The following is an 8,172-nucleotide window of genomic DNA, read 5'->3' on the forward strand; positions in this document are numbered from 1 at the left end:
CGTTGGAAGGGGGAAACAAGTTGACGTCCGAAACGACAATCGCCAGCCGGAGGGCGTCCGCTTCTTCCTCTTCTTTCGTTGCCTCTGGATGGCAAAGCACCCAGCCCGAGAGGGCCGTAAGCCGAGAGATTTTTTTTTATTGTTCCTTCCCTTTTTCTTGTTTAGAAAAAAGCTACGGCACCTGTAAGAACTTATGCACCTTCGTGAATGTTTTTTATGACCAAGCGGACGGAAACTGTGCGCGAAATTATATCTGTCATTCAACAACCAACTGCAGCTCGTGGTGCAGTTACTGACATCCCGAGCTTAATTAAAGGGATTAATCACTCATTAGCATCAACCTGAGCGCAGCCGGACCAGGATGATTTTATCTTTAACTGCGAAGCTTCTAACAATGTATAGCCTCCCTTGTAACCGAATGGCTTCCCTCATGTAGATGCTAATGACTAACTACTCCCTTAATACAAGACTACACTACACCGCGGCGGAAGTTTCGTATTAACGTGAGACTAACACCGTTCCCACTTCGAGTTGCTGATCAATTAGGCCTCGCCCTGCCGCCTACTAGTCGTCCTGGCTAGCTTAGTTCGTAGAGTAACTACACCGGACAGGAACGGACAGTAACGCCGACGAGGGACGCTGTAGTGGACGGCTCCGGATTAATTGAAGTCACCTGGAGTTATTTAACGTGTCCTGACATCGCACAGCACACAGGCACCTTTTGCGTTCCACCTCAGCCGAAACGCGATCTCCGTGGCCAGGACTGAACCCAAGTCCACAGGCTCAATATCCGAGTACTCTAAACAACTGAGCCCCCGCGGCGGTTCATGGAGAATGAACAAGACTTCTGCAATGAAAAGACGTGCAGGCTAGACTGGAACTCGTCAGAGTTTCAAACTGACCTGTTTGACTATCCAAAGTAAACTGTAAATATCCACCAAGCAACCTGAACAGCGAGCGCGTGGCGAGAACGCGCGTACAAAGGTTGATGCACCGGCTATAGCATGGTGTTTAGGGGATTATGTAGCCAACCTTCCCGTCAGTGGGACACCGTTCGTCTTGGAGCTGTCCCGTATTGTCAACGACCGCGCCATAAACGCCCGCATTCGTTGCAACATTTTGAATAATGCTCCGCGGCGTGAGGGTGATTCGGTATATGCCAAGTCGATCGCTAGAAACTCTCACTGCGATCTATGTGTTTGGACAATCTAACCAGAAATGACGTAGCAGCGGCAGATTACCATCAATTGCGCCGTGCAGCTACTAGAACATAACCGATATACAAAAGAAAGCCTCGTCTGTGGTTGGTTCCTGTTCTCGCTCCGTCATTTCAGATTGGGTTGTCCAACCATGTACTTCAGAGATTCCATGGTGCTGGCCTCTATTATCGGTCAACGCTTCAAAAAAAGTAAAACTTTTAGGCGATCCTTGGTGGATCGTTTGAGTGCGTTAGCAGCCAGGCGTTCTTTATATAAAAGGTTGACACACTATAAGTTCGTTATATCCGAGGTTGTACTCTTAGGTTCGTTATCATCAACAGCAGCAACAGCAGCAGCCTAACTACGTCCACTGCCAAAGGGAGTTTCATTTCGGTGCAAATAAAAGTTTTGGTGATGATGATGTCTGCTTTCTCACACACCTGCTGACCAGAGCATGAAAACAAACAACGGCATGGCTAGTCCCAGCAGCTCGGATTTTTATGAATCTAATTCCAATGAGGACGTCGACTTTTTTTTTTTTGATCCCACGATCGCACGCTAATATCGCCTTCGCGGGTTCGCGTGAGGATGTGAAGCATTTTGCAAAATGCCAGTAAGCATGGCTAGTTCGGCAATACGTTGACAAAAACTAACAGAATAAGTGGCGGTTCGCAGCAAATGCGGCTCGCTGGTGCGTCAACTGCGCTCACGTGGCTGCGGCTGTGGCTGTTCCCCGCTCATCGTATGTCACTATACTTTGGTATGACGTCACTAAAACTTTGGTTACTCTACCAGCGTAGCGACGTCGGCGTTAATCGCGCTTGCGATGGGTCTAGATCGTGACAGTGAGCATTTAGGTAATCTTTAGAACCAAATTAATATATTTTTTAAACGTTTCTTGTGTCCAACACCTGGCCTGAGTGCCCTTGCGTAAGAAGGAATCTTTCAAGGACGAGCGGTTATCTTGCCTTCGCATTACACGTCCTACCCAAGCCCATTTCTTCCTCTTGATGTCGACTAGGATGTCATTAACCCGTGTTTGTTCCCTCACCCACTCCGACCGCTTCCGATCTGTTAACATTACACCTATCATTTTTCTTTCCATAGCTCGCTGCGTTGTCCTTTACGTTAGCCTCCACGTTTCTGCCCCATAGGTGACTACCGGCGAGATACGGCTGTTGTATACTTTTCTGATGAGGGACATTGGTAAACTGTCATTCATGATCTGAGATAACCTGCCATATGCACTTCCCCCCATTCTAATTCTTCTAGTTATTTCCCTCTCATGACCTGAGTAGACGTATTCTATTACCACTTCCAGCAACTCGGATTGTGAACTGCTGTTCTTTTGGGAGACTGTTGAACATTTCTTTGGTTTTCTGCATGTTAAATTTAAGACCTACCCTTCTGCTCTGCCTGTATAACTCATTGAAAACATTTGCATCTCATCTCCAAGGCAATGTCATCAGCGAATCGCAAACTATTAGATATTCTCCATTAACTCTTATCCTCAGCAGCTACCAAACCAGGCCTCGGGACACCTCCTGTAAAGGGGTGGTCAGGACCGTCAGGTTCGTTATATCCGAGGTCAAGACGCTAAGTTCATTATATCCGAAATCCGCACAGTGAAGTTCGTTATATCAGAGGTTAACACGCGAAATCTCGTTACATCCGAGATGGCATGCGTAGGTTCGTTGTATCCGAGGTTAACACATGAAAGGTTAACACACGATTGGATCTGCTGTTGCTCCCGGTCTTAGATCAATGCCATGCGTCGGTGATTCCTTTACGATAGAGTAGAATGTCATATGACCTCAAAATTGTGTAGTTTTCGCAAAGGTATCTCCACTGTGAAAGTATTCTCTTTGCAACAAAGGAAGACGCGACACCTTAAACTTTCGATTCCCTTTTCAGCAATCCTAAATTCCTAATTAGAACATTTCATGCATTCTCAAAGGTTTGACTAACCAGCCTCAGTTCATTACGCTATTACTAAAACGAAAAATGTGTTTTCGTTAGTGGCACCGGCCTCGCACGCGCTCTTGTCCCGCCCGGCCGCACCCTACCACGGCACGTGCGCAGCCGGCGTCCGGTAAAGCGGTGTGTATACATCTTCGCTAATACGTCTCCGCTATGCTCAGAGCCTCTAATAATGCTTGTTTTACTACGGCCCCTTGTAAATTCTCTAAGTCGCTGATTCATATTACGTTACCTGGTGTCAATAATCGATTTGTTTATTTTTACATACTCCCAAAGAGATGTTGGAGGTTGGACACCCCGCTGGCACCACTTCGACCTCTTGCTTCAACATCATATACTATTCGGCCTCCCCCACGGTGATACTACGCTGTTGTGCCGCCTGTGGCTGGGAGCGGCGTTCACAAACGCCTATTCCAATCTCATCGCAATGGCAGACACTCCAGCGTGTGACCAGTGCGGTTGTGATGAAACGATCGGACACCTCCTCTGTGACTGCCCTCGTTTTGAGCGAGAGCGCGGTTTCCTGATTGCTACTCTATACCGCTTGGACTCGCGTCCTCTAACAGAGTCCAACATTCTGAGGCCTTTTCAGTTTTCAGTGCGCGCCCTCTGTCCCCGTGACATAGTGGCCGCTGGACACTTAGAAAACTCATTTCATTGCCGCTCTTTTTCCTTTTTTCCCCTTTGTTCCCCTCCCCAAGTACAGGGTAGCCAACTGAGCATCGCCTGGTTAACCTCCCTGCCTTTCCGTCCATTTCTCTCTCTCTCTCTCATCATTTGAAGACGTATTGCATGCATACTGGTACGGTGGCTTTTCGCAGCCTCGTGTCTAGCACATTACGGTGTCGGACGCTGCTGAAGTCTTGCGCCACTTTCAACACAGCACTAGACATCTGGCTTGATTCCCTTAATTATTTCTCACTAAATGCCAGTAAGTGAGTATTCCATTCTTGTTTTTCATGTTGCTCCTCCAGTGTCCGTATCCCTCTCGCACCTCCAAGAACCAATCATCCAGGTTGATTTCCTGAAGTACATGGGAGTTTTACACGATGCATCTTTAAGCTAACGACCTCGTATCGAGCACTTCGAGCGTAAAGGAGACACTCAGCGATGTGTTTCCCTCAGCTATGTGTTCTTTATGGAATGAACCTGACACCTTGGAGCATTTCCTCCTGGGACGGCAGCGGTGGCCTAGTGGTTCGAGCATCCGTCTCGCATGCAGGAGGTGCGGGGTTCGATCTCCAGCGCCGCCGGGCATCCACCGGTGATACTAGGGGTACAAGCTTCCCCTGGCCTGGTGCTCGGCTTATATAGGGTGAAATGCTTGGGAAATGGGTATTTGACCCCACCTTGAGCAAACGAAAATACCTTGTGCCGTGGCGCTCTTTGGCCACAGATGCCATTGCGCCCTAGAAATTCATCATTATCGTCATCATTTCCTCCTTCACTGTCACCGATTCACTCACCCCCCCCCCCCCCCCCTCCCAAAATTCCTTTCCAAAATTTAAGGCTCTCTCCGACAGTACGAAATTTACTTTCATTTGGCGATACCCAAATCCACGGGACAGTTCGCCCCGCTGTACACAAGTTCATTTCTGCCTCTGGGATTCCCTGCTAAGGCACCGGTCACGCTGTCTTTTTTACTTCTCTCCAACCATCTTTTCCTTGTTCGTCGTATATTCAGGGTTTGTGTGTGTGTGTGTGTGTGGGGGGGGGGGGGGGGGGGGGAATCGTTGCTCCTTTTTTTGTTTTCGCTTTGCCTTTGCCGTGATTCCTCGTGCGGTAAATCCTCTTCGTGGATATGTGCCAATCTCCAGGGGCAAACACCGCAACGGCGACATGCGTGCGGAAGCAATGAGAGCTTCCTCAGAGTGCAAAGGACAAAAGGTCTCCGGCCACTCAAAGGCGTGATAAACTTGAACAGTGATGACACGAAACATGTGCGATAGTTTGGATATTATGCGACTGCATATAAAGGAGCCGCCATGAAGTGTGCTGTCGTTGCTAAGAGCCCAGCTGCAGCTGCAGCCATGTGGAATTCATTCGGCTTTGGAGGAGGTCCACATCCATGTGCGACGCACGTTGTCCAGAACGGGCTTCAGTGCAATCATATGTTGCGTCATCCAGGCTAATTCAGATTCCCCCTTTTTTTTCCTTTTATAGACAAAGTAGGAAAACGTCCGATGTGGGTGGTAATGGTTAGACGTGCTCATCCCAGAGAGTGCCTGACTCGCGTATGTAAGCAAGCAGTTTTTTCCATGCAGTTATGCAACGCATTTTACGTTATGCAAGTGCCCCAACCCCAAACTGCCCCAAGTGCAGTGTTTTGTTTCTAAAGACACAATGCAGCTTTTGCTAATCGACGTGAGACCCATTCCACCTTAGGTAGTCCATAGCGTGGGCTGTGGCGTCGCCCTCTATACACACACACTACGCAGCGATGCGCCGCGATCAAAGCACTCAGCGGTAATCGAAGAGGTCCACCCAACAACAATACCCAGCAAATGCGAGCAGGGCGGCAAACGGAACTCGCATTAGCAATATTTTGGCGCGCCTCTACATGGACGCTTTGTCTTCTGCTCTTTGTTCTGACACGAGGTGCCTATAATTCGAACACTTCAGGTGGTTTTGTTTTTAGGCGTTTTAATTTCGTCGCTTCTCATCTCCCTTGCCTGGTCGCTATGGCAACAACAAGCTACGACGTTACAAACTGAGTGGTTTCCTTCGAGAAAAACGGATAGCAAGTTGAGCTTCTTACGTATGGGGCTGTCTGCAATATGAGCCATAAATACATTATTCTGTGTACAAGCTTCTTTTGGTGGGTTCACCTCTCAGGAAAAGGCTTCGGAGAGGACAATCTATTCAACAACTTAAACATCACCGTAAACAAAGACAACAACCTCAACGTTGTGTCCAACTGCGGCCGGTTCCCAGTAGAAATACTGAAGCAACTCACCTTTTCTTTCACAACCTGGGACGGCTCTGAGGTGGACCATATCCTGAAGATGGCTAACAAGCTTCGCGGCTACAAGTCGGACGTGTTGGTCGTTTGTTGGAAGCCCACTTTGGGACACTTACACGCGCTCGTCAAGAGCTTCCAAGTGCCCAACATGCACCTGCGCTGGATTTACCTCACGGACAAGTGGAATGCCACGTTGCCTGAAAAGGCGATGTCCAAGATTTTTCAGCGTGTCGGATGCCGCGCAGTCATTGTGACCACCAGCGCAGCTTACGTGCCTCTGGACACTTACGCCGGGTGCTCTAGCGGTGTCCGCGCCTTAACGGGTCCTGGTGACAACCCGTTTGAGGACAGGTCCTTGGAAAACCTGACAACGCTGAGAAATGTATGGGAGAGCAACCTGCGAACGCGCAAAGACTGGAGGAAATCATATCTCGAACCTCAGAGCACAATCGTACGAAATATACTGCGCAAGAGTGGAGCTTCCATTTCTGACGGCGAAGATTTCGAGAGATTCGGGTCGGCAAACGAGCACAGCTTGTTCACTGGCGCTGTGGGTGCTATCCAGACCAAGCAGCGAGATCTGGGAAGCTTCGAGATCTACCTATCAGAGACCATCTGGCACGCTGTCGATGTCGCAGGACAGGTTCGATACGACGCCCTGACGTTTCTCTCGCCACTGCCCACCGCTATCACGGACCTGGCTATCATAGGAAGGCCTTTCACGCTTTCCCTGTGGATATCTGTGTGGGCCTCGCTCGGCATCTACCTGGTCCTCTTAGTAGCGATAATCATGACACACAACGACACTGAGCAGCCACCGGAAACATCTGAAGAGGCGGTCGATTTGTTCTTCTACTTGTGTTCGGCGCTCACAAACCACGTTCCGGCCGTGCGACTTCCGAAGCGCAGCAGCGCCCGAATCCTCGTAGGCTTCTGGTTCCTCTTCGCCATTGTTATGTCAGCGGGCTTCACGGCCATGCTCACATCCTACACATATTTCCCGCCCAAGACGCGCCCCATAAAGACTCTCGAGCAGCTCTCCAGTGCCGTGGACAGCGGCAGCATCAAGTTGTGTAGCGTCAGCAACCGCTACATCCGCGAAGTTGTCATCTACCACTTGAGTCGCAAGTCAGGGGTTCTCAGGGAGCGCCTGGAAGACGCGCTTCAAGGCGTACAATGCGGGGACGCGCTCTGCTGCCTGGCGAAGGTGGCCGCGGGCACGCATGTCTTTTTCACCAACAGGGAGGAGGCCCGCCTTCACACAGGAAGGACATTTCGTGGTGCCGTGCGCGCCGACGAAGACTTCGTACTCGTCCACGTGGTCATGATTGCGCCCAGGTCGTCGCCTTACGCCAGGGCCTTCGCGCAGGTTTCACAGCGGTTCATCGAGACCGGCGTTTCGGCCTTCTCCCTCAAGCTGCAGAAGTTCCGCCACATCAGAAGCACCGCGACCTGGAAGGCAAAAGTTAATCGCGGAAAGCAGGGCTACTTCCGCGTGCTGCAACTGAAGGATCTGTATGGGATTTTCGTCGTTTGTGGTTTCGGACTGGCGCTGGCGCTCTGCGTGCTGCTCTGCGAAGTCGCGCGCGGAACACTGCGGAAGTCGCAGGTTGGAAAGTCGGGAACGCGAAAGGCCATGGCTGATCGTAAGAAAAAGGGAGAAATAACCAGTTCGCAAAGCAGGGTGAGCAGCGGGATTGAGATGTATTCGCCTTTGTTATTTTTCGGATTTCCCAAAGAAGCATCCTCAAAACGTGCAAAGAGCATAGGTAAAGGACCGCATCGAGTCTACGTGGCAGTCGGCAAAAGGTGGTTCGGGAAACCGGACCCAGGGCTGGGAAAGAAGGAAAAGTTGTAACCGCCGAGTTTTCGCGTTTTTTATGCAATGAACCGTTTGTCCGGCAGCACTTAAAGCTATAAATTAAAAATTATTTTGTAGCACTTGCGCGAGTGTGGAGATGCGACGATCGGAAAATTTCATAAGTTTCGCGTGCGCGTTAGTTAACTCGCACTTGCACTGCACCATGCCAC

The sequence above is a fragment of the Amblyomma mixtum genome, chromosome 2 (assembly GCF_055824585.1).
Source record: "Amblyomma mixtum isolate Tamu chromosome 2, ASM5582458v1, whole genome shotgun sequence".
Lineage (NCBI taxonomy): Eukaryota > Metazoa > Arthropoda > Arachnida > Ixodida > Ixodidae > Amblyomma > Amblyomma mixtum.